The sequence below is a fragment of the Leptopilina boulardi genome, unplaced genomic scaffold (assembly GCF_019393585.1).
Source record: "Leptopilina boulardi isolate dan_hultmark-lab unplaced genomic scaffold, ZJU_Lbou_2.1 LbouV2_144, whole genome shotgun sequence".
Taxonomy (NCBI): domain Eukaryota; kingdom Metazoa; phylum Arthropoda; class Insecta; order Hymenoptera; family Figitidae; genus Leptopilina; species Leptopilina boulardi.
The window spans coordinates 2302173-2318965 of NW_026137690.1; positions in this window are offsets into that span (position 1 = coordinate 2302173).

Sequence of the window (16793 nt, forward strand, 5' to 3'; positions counted from 1 at the left end):
TAAATAGTAGTCTATTTAAAAATGTTTACTATTAGTGACTACTATTTAAAATTTTTCACTACTAGTGACTAAAATTAAAAATTTTTTACTATTAGTGACTACAATTTAAAATATTTATTTATTAGTAACTACTATTAAAATTTTTCACTATGAGTCACTACTATTTAAAATATTTTACTAATATTGACTACTATTTTAAATATTTTATTAATATAGACTACTAATTTAAATATTTTACTAATAGTGACTACTATTTTAAATATTTTACTATTTGTGACTACTATTTTAAATATTCTACTATTAGTGACTACTACTTAAAATTTACTATTTAAAATTTTTAAATAATAGTCACTAATAGTAAAATATTTCATATAGTAGCCACTTATAGTACACGGAGAAAAAGAAAAAGTAATTTTTACTACTTTCAGAGTAAAACTGGACCAACTCGAAGTTTCTGCGCATCTTTGGCAATTTTTACTCCAAAAATAGTAAAATTTATTATTTCTATAGTAAATTTTACTGTTTCCGCAGTAAGTTTTACTATTTCTAGAGTAAATTTTACTATTTTTGGAGTAAAAATTGCCAGAGATGCGCAGAAACTTCGAATTGGTCCAGTTTTACTCTGAAAGTAGTAAAAGTTACTTTATAAAAGAAATCTTTTTTCTCCGTGTAAAAACTTTTAAATAGTAAAATATTTTCAATAGTAGCCATTAATAGTAAAAAAATTTTAAAAATAGTAGTCACTAATAGTGAAAAATTTTAAATACTAGTCACTAATAGTATAAAATTTTAAATATTAGTCACTATTAGTGAAAAATTTTAAGTAGTAGTCATTAATAGTAAAAAATTTTAAATAGTAGTCTATTTAAAAATGTTTACTATTAATGACTACTATTTAAAATTTTTCACTAATAGTGACTAAAATTAAAAATTTTTTTACTATTAATGACTACAATTTAAAATATTTATTAATAACTACTATTTGAAACTTTTTACTTCTAGTGACTACTATTTAAATTTTTTACTATTAATGATTGTACTATATATGTAATTTTTACTATTAAATACAAAAATCAAATAACTAATATGCGTCAAATAAATTATTAAAATAAATATTGATTTTTTCCCCTTTCCTATTATCCGATTTGTTCTTCTTTTTTCCTATAGTATCCTATTTTCCCTTCCTCTAAATTCACAGAATTCTCTATAATATTGTTCCACTGCCATACAACAATATTGGAAAATAGCATCATTAATCATTTATTGATTCCATATGTAGTTACATATGAATGATTCATACAATATATTTCCTACGGTACAATTATTGTTACAGCAATTGGTTGGGTAATAAGTTTATTGGACAAATCATATAGAATATTATTTAGAAAGGGTATATATATATATATATATATATATATATATATATATATATAATTGAAAGCAGAATTAACATATATAAAAGAATTAGAAAAGAAATTCTTTAACAAGAATTTTTAAAGTCTTTTTGTTAAGAGTAAAATAAAAAATATATTTTTCAAAAACTGAATAATTAATTTGTGTATATATATATAATGAAGCTGTTTTAATAATCAGATTTACCGATGATAATATGAACGATATTATCATACTACACGGAGAAAAATAGAAAAATGAATAAAGTAATTTTTACTACTTTCATAGTAAAATGGGATCTGTCCGAAGTTTCTGCGCATCTATGGCAACTTTTACTCCAAAAATAGTAAAATTTGCTCCAGAAATAGTAAAATTTACTCCAGAAATAGTAAAAATTATTACAAAAATAGTAAATTTTACTATTTTTTGAGTAACAGTTGCCAGAGATGCGCAGAAACTTCGGACAGGTTCAATTTTACTATGAAAGTAGTAAAAATTACTTTTTCTTTTTTTCCGTGTATGTATCAATCATTCAAAGGTATACAGACTTATTTGATAGGTCAATAAAACATTTTCCAAAAGAAATTTACTATTTTTCAGTCAACTAACTAACGGTATAGTTGAATTTCTCGACTAATTTTTTTTCAGTGTATCCACCAGTAGTTATTTTAAAATTACAAAAAAAAAATCAGTAAAAAATACACTCAATAAAAAAACTAGTAGATTTGACTATACTTTTTAACTACCCTGCATAGTTCAATAGGTCCTTAAAACTGAATTTAAAAATTTGTATGGACTATTAAAAAGTAGTTAAAAGAACTAAGAATTTAGTTGGGTCAAGGAGATTTTGTAATTGTTGTAATTTTTGAAGTTGATTTAACTACTTTTGTTAAGTACAATTAACTATTAATTCTTAACTCCATAAAAAATAGTTAAATTGACTACACGCACATAGTTAAAATAACCAAAAAAAGTAATTACTTTTTTACTACTTTCAAGTCAGTTAACTAAAGGTATAGTTGAGGATTTCGGCTAAATTTTTTTTCAGTGTACAGTTGTGAAATTCTAACAAAAATTTTGTTCAATTCTGTATAGAGATTATGTGTGGAATTCTTATAAAAAATTCGCAAAATTACAAAAGAACTTCTTTTAAAAATTTTGTGAAAATTTTTGCGGAATTCCGTATATAATTTGTACGGAATTCCGTGTGGAATTTCCGTGGAGTAGTTTCCGTAGAATCGTTTCACCTGGGAATTTTGAGTTGACTACAATTCCACTTGTTTTTACTATACCTTAAGAAAGTTCATTTTATACTACCGAACTGTAGTTGTACTTTAACTACATATTTACGTAAAATCAACTATTACTTATTAACTTCTTAAAAATAGTTACATTAACTACATTAACATTATTAGATTAACTAAAAAAAGTAGTTATTTTAACTACTTTCTAGTCAACTATATACCCAATGGTAGTTGAATTTCTCGGCAACATTTTTTTCAATGCACTGAAAAAATTATATTCTAGATTTAAGAATTTCTTCTTAAATAGGCGCCAAGAATATATAACATATTGTAAGAATATTTCCCACTTATTTTAAGTGCTCTCTAAATCTGAATTAGTAAAAATGTTTACTAATTTAAATTAGTGACACACTTTTTAATGTAGAATTAGTTAAATTTGACTAATTGTTAGTAAAAGTTACTAATAATTAGTAAAATTTTACTAATTGAGAAGCAAAAAGTGAGTCACTAATTCAAATTAGTTAAAATTTTTACTAATTCAGATTTAGAGAGTGGGGAATATTATTGGCGCCTATTTAAGAAGAAATTCTTAAATCTAGAATATAATTTTTTCAGTGAAATTACGAGATGGTAATAATATATAGATTTAACTGATAATAGACTAGAGATTGTAAAAATCTCCCAATGGGTAAATAATACTTATTTAAAATTATCAAATTCATACTGAGATAATAATATATCAAATTGATCCGAATTTTTATATCAATTTAATAATTTTTCTATAAATTTGGTATTTTTGGTATCAATTCGATATTTTTGGTATCGATTCAATATTTTCGATATTAATTTGATACTTTTTTTAAATTAATGTGAATTAATTACATAAAAAACTGGATAGATTTAGTTGAAAAACTATTCATTGAAATAATGCAGGAATATTTTTGTCAATGAAATAAAAGCAACAGGTAGCAATATATAAACGGATATATATCAGATGCCTTGAGAACAGATTGCAATTCGACTCTTGGGAGCCATATTTTCTAGGCTATATACACGACACGGGACCAATCTCCATTTATGTGTTCTGAATTTGTAGTTAACATTCAACAAAACTACACTATAACACTCAATAATGTATACAAATAAAAAAAAAAAATTCTTTCACTATGCCTAATTTTCTTATCAAAATTGTCACAATAATAGCATGGAAAAAAAAAATTTTCTTTGAAACAGCTATATTCGTTTCTCTCTATAGAATAGCGAAAACTATCGCTATTTCAGTGAATCATATATAAATATAGCTGCTCTAAATAAATATTTTTTTCCGTGATAAACTCAAAAAAAAATATATATAAGGACACATTTCTATCAACCAAAAAAAAAAAAAAAAAAATTGAATTGACAATAAGAAAATTCCATAAAACAAAACTTTGCCAATTTTCATAGAAAATTATAAGATATTAAAATAAGCTGCAACGCTTATTATTTTAATCCAATTTTGCTTATTTTAATCCATTTTGGTATAAAAATAAGTAAAATTGGATTAAAATAATAAGCGTTGCAGCTTATTTTAATGCCTTTTAATTTTCTGTGACAATAACTAATGTCACAGTAACTAATGCCACAGTAACTAATGCCACAGTAACTAATGCCACAGTAACTAATGCCACAGTAACTAATGCCACAGTAACTAATGCCACAGTAACTAATGCCACAGTAACTAATGCCACAGTAACTAATGCCACAGTAACTAATGCCACAGTAACTAATGCCACAGTAACTAATGCCACAGTAACTAATGCCACAGTAACTAATGCCACAGTAACTAATGCCACAGTAACTAATGCCACAGTAACTAATGCCACAGTAACTAATGCCACAGTAACTAATGCCACAGTAACTAATGCCACAGTAACTAATGCCACAGTAACTAATGCCACAGTAACTAATGCCTCAGTAACTAATGCCACAGTAACTAATGCCACAGTAACTAATGCCACAGTAACTAATGCCACAGTAACTAATGCCACAGTAACTAATGCCACAGTAACTAATGCCACAGTAACTAATGCCACAGTAACTAATGCCACAGTAACTAATGCCACAGTAACTAATGCCACAGTAACTAATGCCACAGTAACTAATGCCACAGTAACTAATGCCACAGTAACTAATGCCACAGTAACTAATGCCACAGTAACTAATGCCACAGTAACTAATGCCACAGTAACTAATGCCACAGTAACTAATGCCACAGTAACTAATGCCACAGTAACTAATGCCACAGTAACTAATGCCACAGTAACTAATGCCACAGTAACTAATGCCACAGTAACTAATGCCACAGTAACTAATGCCACAGTAACTAATGCCACAGTAACTAATGCCACAGTAACTAATGCCACAGTAACTAATGCCACAGTAACTAATGCCACAGTAACTAATGCCACAGTAACTAATGCCACAGTAACTAATGCCACAGTAACTAATGCCACAGTAACTAATGCCACAGTAACTAATGCCACAGTAACTAATGCCACAGTAACTAATGCCTCAGTAACTAATGCCACAGTAACTAATGCCACAGTAACTAATGCCACAGTAACTAATGCCACAGTAACTAATGCCACAGTAACTAATGCCACAGTAACTAATGCCACAGTAACTAATGCCACAGTAACTAATGCCACAGTAACTAATGCCACAGTAACTAATGCCACAGTAACTAATGCCACAGTAACTAATGCCACAGTAACTAATGCCACAGTAACTAATGCCACAGTAACTAATGCCACAGTAACTAATGCCACAGTAACTAATGCCACAGTAACTAATGCCACAGTAACTAATGCCACAGTAACTAATGCCACAGTAACTAATGCCACAGTAACTAATGCCACAGTAACTAATGCCACAGTAACTAATGCCACAGTAACTAATGCCACAGTAACTAATGCCACAGTAACTAATGCCACAGTAACTAATGCCACAGTAACTAATGCCACAGTAACTAATGCCTCCACAGAAAATTAAAAGGCATTAAAATAAGCTGCAACGCTTCTTATTTTAATCCAATTTTGCTTATTTTAATACCAAAATGGATTATAAAATAAGCAAAATTGAATTAAAATAATAAGCTTTGCATCTTATTTTAATGCCTTTTAATTTTCTATGTTAGTAGTAAAATACGATAAGAATGTAAAAAGCAAAAACAACGAGTAAATGAAAGGACCATTATCTCAAAATATGGAAAAAGAATTATAGAGATGGAAATTTTATATATATATATATATGTTTAATGCAAAAAAAATAGTTCCGACTTTTGTTTGAATATAAATATCTAGGATAAAACACGCGGAATTTTCCATATGAAAGAGAGTGCAGATTCCTGATTCCCTTTGAATGGACCAAGAAAACAAAACATTCGTCTTTGTACCGCAGAATTTTCCTAACCCCACCCCTTTTTTTTTCTTTTTGCAGTGCGCATTTTCTTTACTCTCAAACGCGCGTTTATAGTAAGAGAAAATTTTTCTAGTACCGTTATTATCAACACAGAGAGTGATGATATATATAAGATGCAACCTGCTCAAAAGAAATGGTAAACAGCTTCTCTGATGGCTCAAAAAGATCAGTTTCACATTTCTCAAGATGCGTGACACGCGATCAATTCTAAGATATGGAATAACGTAACCGATATATCGATATAACAATCGAACCATGGGAAATGATTTTTTAGAAATATTTTTACGTTCAAGAAGTTGGTGATGCCATTCTGTTTTTTTTTTTTTTAAATTAGTGTGCTAAAAAAATTTTTTTTGCACAATTTTTAAAAAAATCCCACTTCTCACAAATTATTGCATGCAGAAGATAATATTATTGTCTTTTCTAGTTTTCAATTATTATTATTATTATTATTATTATTATTATTTTTTAAAGATGTAAAACGAAGTTTCAATCCTCCGCCCACTTGGAAAGATTCCCCAGAAAGTGCCCCCTGGAGGTTCTATCAGAATTCCGCCGGAATTTCCACCGTAATTCCGTCGGAATTCCATCGGAGTTCCAAAGAATTTCCGCTGCGATTCCGACGGAGTTCCGACGGAATTCTGATTAATTTTTTTCAAAAATTTTAGAGTCCTAATTCCGTCGGAACTCCGTCGGAAGTTCCAGCGGAAATTCTTTGGAACTCCGATGGAATTCCGACGGAACTACCAACGTAATTCTGTCAAAGTTCCAAAGAATTTCCGCTGGGATTCCGACGGAGTTCCGACGGAATTCTGATTAATTTTTTTCAAAAAGTTTAGAGTGCTAATTCCGTTGGAACTCCGTCGGAAGTTCCGGCGGAAATTTTTTGGAACTCCGATTAATTTTTTTCAAAAATTTTAAAGTCTTAATTCCGTCGGAAGTTCCGGCGGAAATTCTTTGGAACTCCGATGGAATTCCGACAGAACTTTCAACGTAATTCCGTCGGAGTTCCAAAGAATTTCCATTAAGATTCCGACGGAGTTCCGACGGAATTCTGATTAATTTTTTTCAATAATTTTAGAGTCCTAATTCTGCCGGAAGTTTTAAAGAATTTCCAATGGGATTCCGACCGAGTTCCGACGGAATTCCGATTAATTTTTTCAAAAATTTTCGAGTCCTAATTCCGTTGGAATCCCATCGGAAATTCTTTGGAACTCCGATTAATTTTTTTCAAAAATTTTAAAGTCTTAATTCCGTCGGAAATTCTTTGGAATTTCCAAAGAATTTCAGATGGAATTATGATTAATTTTTTTTGCAAAAATTTTAGAGTCCTAATTCCGTCGGAAGTTCCGGCGGAAATTCTTTGGAACTCCGATGGAATTCCGACAGAACTTTCAACGTAATTCCGTCGGAAATTTTTTGGAATTTCCAAAGAATTTCCGGTGGGATTCCGACGGAGCTCCGACTGAATTCCGATTAATTTTTTTCAAAAATTTTCGAATCCTAATTCCGTCGCAATCCCATCGGAAATTCTTTGGAACTCCGATGGAATAAGGTAAGGTAACTGTTTTTTTTGAAAAATAACTATGTAGATATATCTTTTTTAAAATTTTTTTTTTTTTTTTTTTTTTTTTTTTTTTTTTTAAAGTGGGAAATAGTTTAGCTGTCATTGAAGAAAGATTAAAAAAAGCAGGGGGTATGTTAATAATACCATGATCCGTCACGGCCAAGGATTGGGAATCTTTTTTTTGGACCAAAGAAAAAAAAGGGGAGGGGGGGAGAAGGAGTGGTTGTGGAACGTAAACCGGCTTCTTGTAATAGGCGGCACCCTGCCGCGGTCTGGAAAGAGAAAATTTGTTTTCAACAAGCAAAATCGTTGCTGGCAAAACTTGTAGTTTCACCGTCGTCGCCTTACAACTATTTTCTTCCTCGATGGAAATTCGCCAAAAATTCAATTTTTAATTCTCTCAACTTTGAAACTCCCTATATTCTCTAACATTATTAAATTAATATATTCGGGGGAAAAAAAAAAAAAATTGGAAAAAGCGATATATTTCTTTGGATTAAGAAAAATTTTCTCTATTTTAATGAAACTTATCGTTATTCCAAGGTATAAAGATTTTAAAATTTCCCGACATTTTTTGTGAATATTTTATTTTTTTTGAATGAAATAATATATATATATATATAGGTATATGTATATGAAAGAGCCTCAATTTATCAAGCTGCCAATAGAAATTGAGAGAATTTCAGCGCGAGTACCTCTTGATTGGAAACGACAATCGAATCGATTTTCCCGCTGATGAACAGAGCGACAAGAGGTTGGACGATGTTGGAGATGGAAAGAGAGGAGGGAGGGGAAGGGGAAGTGTAGACAGGTTGTGTATGTGTGTGTGTGTGTGTGATGGTGATATCGTCACGTTGGTTTTGTTGCCCTGTCGAAATCACACATATACAAGGCAAACTGTGTATATATATCTGCATAATGACACTGACGAAAATGATGACAATCACAAATGACTATATGTTGACAACAACAGCTTTGTTGCGCAAGTAGCCGGCTAACAAATCAAACCAATTCATCGAGCGAATCCAGATCGTGTTTGTACATATATATATACCTTCAATTTACAAATATTAATGAAATTTTTTTTCTAAATATACAAAAAAAAATAATTTTTACCTAAAAGTTTCATTGAAACAGCTATATGTGTTTCATTGATACAGCTATATGTGTTTCATTGAAACAGATATATGTTTCACTGAAACAGCGAAATGTTTCATTGAAACAGCTATATGTGTTTCATTGAAACAGCTATATGTTTCACTGAAACAGCGAAATGTTTCATTAAAACAGCTATATGTGTTTCATTGAAACAGCTATATGTTTCATTGAAACAGCTATGTGTTTCATTGAAACAGCTATATGTTTCACTGAAACAGCTATATGTGTTTCATTAAAACAGCTATATGTGTTTCATTGAAACAGCTATATGTTTCACTGAAACAGCGAAATGTTTCATTGAAACAGCTGTATGTGTTTCATTGAAACAGCTATGTGTTTCATTGAAACAGCTATATGTTTCATTGAAACAGCTATATGTGTTTCATTGATACAGCTATATGTGTTTCATTGAAACAGATATATGTTTCACTGAAACAGCGAAATGTTTCATTGAAACAGCTATATGTGTTTCATTGAAACAGCTATATGTTTCACTGAAACAGCGAAATGTTTCATTGAAACAGCTATATGTGTTTCATTGAAACAGCTATATGTGTTTCATTGAAACAGCTATATGTGTTTCATTGAAACAGCGAAATGTTTAATTGAAACAGCTATATGTTTCACTGAAACAGCGAAATGTTTCACTAAAACGAAAATTTTTCGCTATTCTAAAGAGAAAATATTTTTTTTTTTAAAGTTACGCTTTCATTTTTAAATTGTGATAAAAAATTTAATGAGAAATAAGGTTAAATTATGATGACTTTATGGAAAGTTATAGAAGAAAAATAGAAATCCTATACTGGTAAGATGGAATGTAAGTATAACCGCAAAATCTCTTGTAAACGTAAATCCAATAATATTACTCTAATCCCCTTTAGTAGAGCGAGAGAGAGAGAGAGAGAGAGAGAGAGAGAGAGAGAGAGAGAGAGAGAGAGAGAGAGAGAGAGAAATTGAGGCAACGGCAATACGGAATAGTGTGAAATCCACTCTGAAATCGATACTCCTTGTCTGTGTGTGACAGGCTGAGAGGACAAGCGACTAGGCGACGCCATTATAACATTGTTTCCCTTCATCAAACATTTTTCCCTTTATTTCATTTCAGTTACAATTTTTTTTTTTTCCGTAGTAAATACAAAAAAAAAAAATACTTAGTAACTACAATGTAAATATAGCGAGAATGTAGTCATCAGTGGACCACGTTTTGTTTTACAATCGCATTTTTACAAGTTTTTTTTTTTTTTTTTTTTTGGAAATTTCATATATTTTCCCAGTAATTTTTTATAAAATTCCCTCATTTTCCTGACACTCCCTAGCACAACCCTTATTTACATATTTTACATGAAAAAAAAGGAAGTGGTCCATTAATGACTACATTCCCCATAGAATAACATATCATTCAACCTAAAAAAAAAAATTGTATTTAAACTCTGTTATTCTATCACGAAGCGAATAAAGCAAAATTTTCTAATTAGAGAGAATATTTAAAACGAAAGTCAATATCATTCTATAGTTATATATAATCAAATTACTTCCAGATTCATTTGAAATTAGAATGGTCATAGTCACTGAAATCAGAAATTCTATAATATGAAGAATAATTGTGTTGTCAATAAATATATATACACAAATAAAAAAAAAAAAAAAGAGAGAGAGAGAGAGAGAGAGAGAGAGAGAGAGAGAGAGAGAGAGAGAGAGAGAGAGAGAGAGAGAGAGAGAGAGAGAGAGAGAGAGAGAGAGAGAGAGAGAGAGAGAGAGAGAGAGAGAGAGAGAGAGAAGTGAGTATTATTAGCGCAGAAAATTACATGAAGCATTCATGCAAAACTGAATCACCAAAAAAGACGACATATCAATTGCTAATTAAACCAGATGCTCTCACAAAAGTATCTCTATTTGTACGATCGATTGAGAGGTTCATCGACCAGGCAATATCCTAAAAAATTACTGCACTCAATTAACCAAATTGAATATATTAATTTTAAATTGCCAAATACTAAAAGTACTGAATACTAACAGTACTAAATACTAACAATACTACGCAATAAATACAAAAAGTACTAAATACTAAAAATACAAAAAGTACTAAATACTAAAAATACTAAAAGTACTAAATACTAAGAATACTAAAAGTAATAAATTCTAAGAATACTAAAAGTACTAAATACTAAAAATACGCAATACTAATGTATTAAAAGTACTAAATATTAAGAATACCAAATATACTAAAAGTACAAAACTCTAAGGATACTACAAGTACTAAATACTAAGGCTACCAAAAACTACTAAATATTAAGGATACTAAAAGATACTACTAAAATATATACTAAAATATATACCAAAAGTACTAAATATTAAGGCTACTAAAAGATACTACTAAAATATATACTCACAGTACTAAATACTAAAAGTACTAAACACTAATGATACTAAAAGTACTAAATACTAAGGATTCTAAAAGTACTAAATACTGACAGTACTAAATACTAAGGATACTAAACACTAACAGTACTAAAAGTACTAAATATTAAGAATACTAAAAGTACTAAATTCTAAGATACCAAGTATACTAAGAATACTAAAAGTACTAAATTCAAAGGATACTAAATACTAAATGTACAAAGTAATAAATACTAAAAGTAATAAGTACTCACAGTACTAAATACCAAAAATACTAAAAGTACCAAGTAGTAAATACTTAGAGTACTAAATATACTAACAGTACTAAATGCTAAGAATACCAAGAATACTAAAAGTACTAAATACTAAGAACACTAAAAGTACTAAACGCTAAGAATACTAAAAGTAATAAATGCTAAGAATACTAAAAGTACTAAATACTAAAAATACTCAATACTAATGTACTAAAAGTACTAAATACTAAGAATACTAAAAGTACTGAATAATAAGAATACTAAAAGTACTAAATACTAAGAATACTAAAAGTAATAAATACTAAGAAGACTAAAAGTACTAAATTCTAAGATACCAAGTATACTAAGAATACTAAAAGTACTAAATTCAAAGGATACTAAATACTAAATGTACGAAGTAATAAATACGAAAAGTAATAAGTACTCACAGTACTAAATACCAAAAATACTAAAAGTACCAAGTAGTAAATACTTAAAGTACTAAATATACTAACAGTACTAAATGCTAAGAATACCAAGAATACTAAAAGTACTAAATACTAAGAATATCCTAAATTTTAGAATATTTTTTTTTCCATAATAGAACTGTGCTAAAGAAAATCAGAACTCTAAAAGAAATATTTTAATTTCTTAAAGTAGAGGTCAATTTCACCTGAATGACAAGACTCTACAGAATCGAATATTTTGTTTTTTTTTTTTTTTAGTTAAAATTTTACTAAACAAGAAAACAAAAAAACCGCTAATTTTCATCTAGAAAGAAAAAGCGAAAAATGCTGAAATATTAATTCCACTTTCATTGGCGTTTTGAGGTTCATGTATTCACTCGATTCGAATTAGTCGAGATTCTATTCTGGTCACAGACGCGGCCAGAATCATCGACCCTGTTTGTTCTTGCACGCGGTCAAGGTTCACATTGCAATTTTCTCAAGGTCTTTCAACATATATATATATATATATATATATAGTAAATTTCAAAATTTCGTGTCTTGTTTAATGAAGTTCAATAATAATTTAGTAAATATGAAAGAAAAAGAGAAACAGTCATTAGGGTACAAAATCAATTTGACCTGTTTAATAATAATTGTTCAATTTATCGTCAAGTTTTTTTTAACGTGTGTGTGTGTGTGTGTGTGTGTATATATATGTGTGAGTGCGTTTATGTGTAGGCGGTACATTGCAAAGGAAGACACGTCATTTCTAATAAAAAGTTTTTAAAATATATAAGTCGCAATATAATCGATCCTAGGCGCACGCGAAGAGAGCCACTGATTGTTCTCAAAGAATGCGAAATGCACATTCCATTCTATCTTACGTAACAGTAGTGCTTCATCCACACCTCCGACTATTCGTTCGTTTTGTAACTTCTTTTTCTTTTTCCATTCAATCTATAAACGTGAATCTTACGATTTTTATTTGCATTCCTATATGTATATGAGGATATAGATAAAATACAAAAAAAAAACGGTTTTTTCAAAATAATAGTTTCAGGGTTGTTGGAAAAATTTGATTTTGTGATTTATTTCGAGAATTTTATTAAATAATTCCAATTTTAAAGAATTTTAAGGGTGTCTAACAAAGATTGAGAAAAAAATTCCCTGACTTTTCCCTAACATTTTTTGATTTTTCCCTTACTTTTTAATTATCTTATTTCTGCTTTTTTTTTAAACAAAAATATGGTTACTGACATATTTAACAATAAATTAATTTCTAATGGTATAGTAACAAAATGGTAATAAAAACCATTCAAGTTGTTTTTTAGATTTAAAAATTTTTTAAATTCACAAAAAATTTTTATTTTTGTAGAAATTTACAGTAATTTTTCTGACTTTTACCTGACATTTCCCTAACCAACAAAATTCCCTGACTTTTCCCTGACTTCCCTGACCGTTAGACACCCTGAATTTTATTAACTATTAAACAGGTCGACAAGGTTTTTTTTTTTTTTTTTTTAATATCAGAATGATTTCGAATTTATTTTTTATATGCTAAACACGATTTTAGGTTCGAAAATTTGCCTATTGCGTTTGGATTTTGAGTAAAGTGGGGGTAAAGACCATAATAAAAAAAACCGTGTTTTTGAGGTATATGAGTTTTCAGTATTTTTATTCTCCTTTAAACCTAAAGTGCTAGAAACTTCTATAAATTATATAGGCTTAAATTAAAGCTTAAATCGTACACAATTTAAAACCCATATAGGGTCAACCGGGGTAAATCCGAACGCTTTTAGTAAGTTTCAACAATAAGTTTTTTCTTTAAAAAAAAAAAAAAAATACTTCCGGTATTCTGGTGCATGAAGTTGTTACTTTACTTCCATAGAACAATTTTATGGGGTAGCAAAAATTTTTGATAAATTACAATCGCAGGAAACTTTGCGTTCGTATTTACCTCGCGATACTTTGCAACTTACCTAAAATACCGGGGTAAATACGAACGCCACTGTATTTCAGAAAAATCTTAGGGAAAATAAATTTAAAGTATTGCAATTGTTAAACTTATATAAAAACTCAAAAAAAAAAAATACAATAATAAACCTATTATGTAATAATGCATCATATATATAAATACAAAAATCAAACAGGTTAAAAATTAAAATGCATTACACAATTAAAACCTTCAATAACTTTTGTCAAATCGTAACGGATTTTTGCAAAACTTGCTACAGAAAGTATTTTGGAGTGATTGAATGTAAATACAAAAATAAAAGTGAAATTTTTTAAATTCAAAATGGCGGACTTTCCTAAAACTTATTTTTAAAAATGATCAAATTTGCTAACTCCAAATTCGTAATCAGCGATCCTGAAACCCCCCGAGTAACAATTTTCGAGTGAATCCAATGAATTTTTTAATTCTCGTTCGCCATTTTGAATTTTGAAAAATTGACTTCAAATTGGTAATTAGCGACCCCAAAAACCGTAGAATACCAAATTTTATTAAGATCCTGAAAAACTTTTTTCAACAAACCATATTTGGCAAAAAAATTTTGAAACACTCCTTCGAGAGAACAGAGATTAAGTTTCTGCTTATTAATTACTAACGAGGATACGTATAGAAAGAAAAACTTTTTCCTATGTACTTTTATAATGTTAAATAAATAGTGTAATGAAATAAAAACAATTTTGTGTGGCTCTGATGTAAAAAAAAAAAATTATTGAAAATACCATTCGGATTTACCCCGGTTTTCCAATTTTCCTGGGTAAATATACGAACGGTCTGATATTATTAATAAAATTTTACAGAAGGCAAAAATGAAAAATAGTTTCTGTTCTAGTATTCATAACAAAAACAATTATAAATAATGAAATAAATTTTAAGCTTCTTTTTCTTCAAATACGAGACAAAATACTGAAAGATTGTCATCTTTGATTTTCAATCTTTTTTTGCAATACTCGTTATCTTTGTTTATGCTGTTGCTAATTAACAAACGAAAAATGGGATAATACTTAGAATCTCTTGAAGAGAATTTGAGGTAAAAATTCTCATATCGAACTTATTTTTAAAAATTTTAATTAAGCTGAAATAATTAGCGTTCGGATTTACCCCGGCTGACCCAACACAATATAAAAAAATTTTGAAAAAAATTATGTTAAAGACATCCAAAAAGTTTATTGGTCATATTTTTTTAAAATTAAATTTTTTTTTTATCTTATCCATATGGATCTTAAAGTGTACAATTTGAGGTTTAATTTAGTACTGTAAAAAGAAAGGTATTAATTTAATACCGACTTCAGGTCGAGGGGGAATTTACACAGTAAAAACAAAGTCTTAAACCGTTTACACCTTAAATTAAGCCCATATATTTTGCATAAGTCTGTCCTTTTTTAATTGGTCTGACTCCGTTTACACCTTAAATTCAGCCTCAAAAATAGGCTGAAATCAAGATTTCTTTTTTAGTGTGTACTAGTGTTAAAAACGTGTACACTTGACTACCGGTATTACACCTCATATATTACCCTTATTACTAAGTATTACACGTTATTACAGAGTATTACACATTATTACAGAGATATTACAGAATTTTTTGCGTTATTACAGCACTGTAATAACGCATTATTACACGGTTTTACATGTTATTACACAAGTATTACAGAAAGAGTGATACACTTGACTAAGTGAGTAAATTTCCCCTCGCTTCAGGTACTAAATTGTCATTTGGTTCTATTTTTATACCTAAAATCGGTACTGTTTTAGTACTTTCTTTTTACAATGAGGCCTATAATATATGTAGAAGTCTCTAAGCACTTTAGGTTAAGGAGAAAAAAAAATACTAAAAACATAGTTTTTGGGGTCTTTACCTTCATTTTTTCAAAATTAGCTATCAGTAGTGAAGAAAGAAAAATGGAAAAACGAATAAACTTTTACTATATACTTTAAAAGTAAAATAAAACCTGAACTGTCCACACAATTTCTGTCAATTTTTACTCTAGAAATAGTAAAATTTGTTAATATCGAAATAATTTTAACTATATTGCTAGGGTAAATTTTACTATTTCTTAACTAAAAATTGACAGAAATACATATATCCTAATACAAAATACACACACACACATATATATATATATATTTATATATTTGAAATATATCGTTTTAAAAAATATAGAGGAAATAAAGGCAATTGCATAGTGGTGTATATATATATAAAAGGGACCCATTAGAGAAGTGGCAAAAGCAACCGTAGAGACATGAATGTGAACACTAAATTACCAGCATGAGGCTCTCGCGATCCCGTTTCCGGTCGCTAATAGTAGAACAATACTGCGGAATGTGGAACACTATATATATACGTTTCCCGGTTAAATGTCCGACTCTGCTAAACTTTCCCACACCCACACCAAGCGTCCAGCCTCTCCAGATTTTCTCTCCTATATATACATGAGAGTTTTAATGAGAGCGCACAAATTAAAAGAAAAGATGCTGAATTCAGAAAACTTTCTAGTCTCTCTCTCTCTCTCTCTCTGTTTTTTTCCATGATGCATACCACACTTGATTGCCACGATTTAAATAAACGATTAAGAATAAGGAATGCAGGCATGAAAAATAAAAGAAGTAGCTATACAGCTACTATTGAAGCGAGAAGAGAATCGCGCCAGTAATTTATCTTGACTTACGGAAAGATCCTCCCTCCGTTTTTCACAGTTATCTCTCTCTCTCTCTTTCTCTCTTTTTTTCCTTAGAATATTCTCAATAGTTAGTTATTCCCCCTTAACATTAAAACCTTTATTCCCACTTCCTTTGTTCCGCTTCGTTATTTCGCTATTTTTAACATTGATTTCTTGCGCCTCTCTTTTATGATAAAAATTCTCATTTTAAAACATTGAAGTT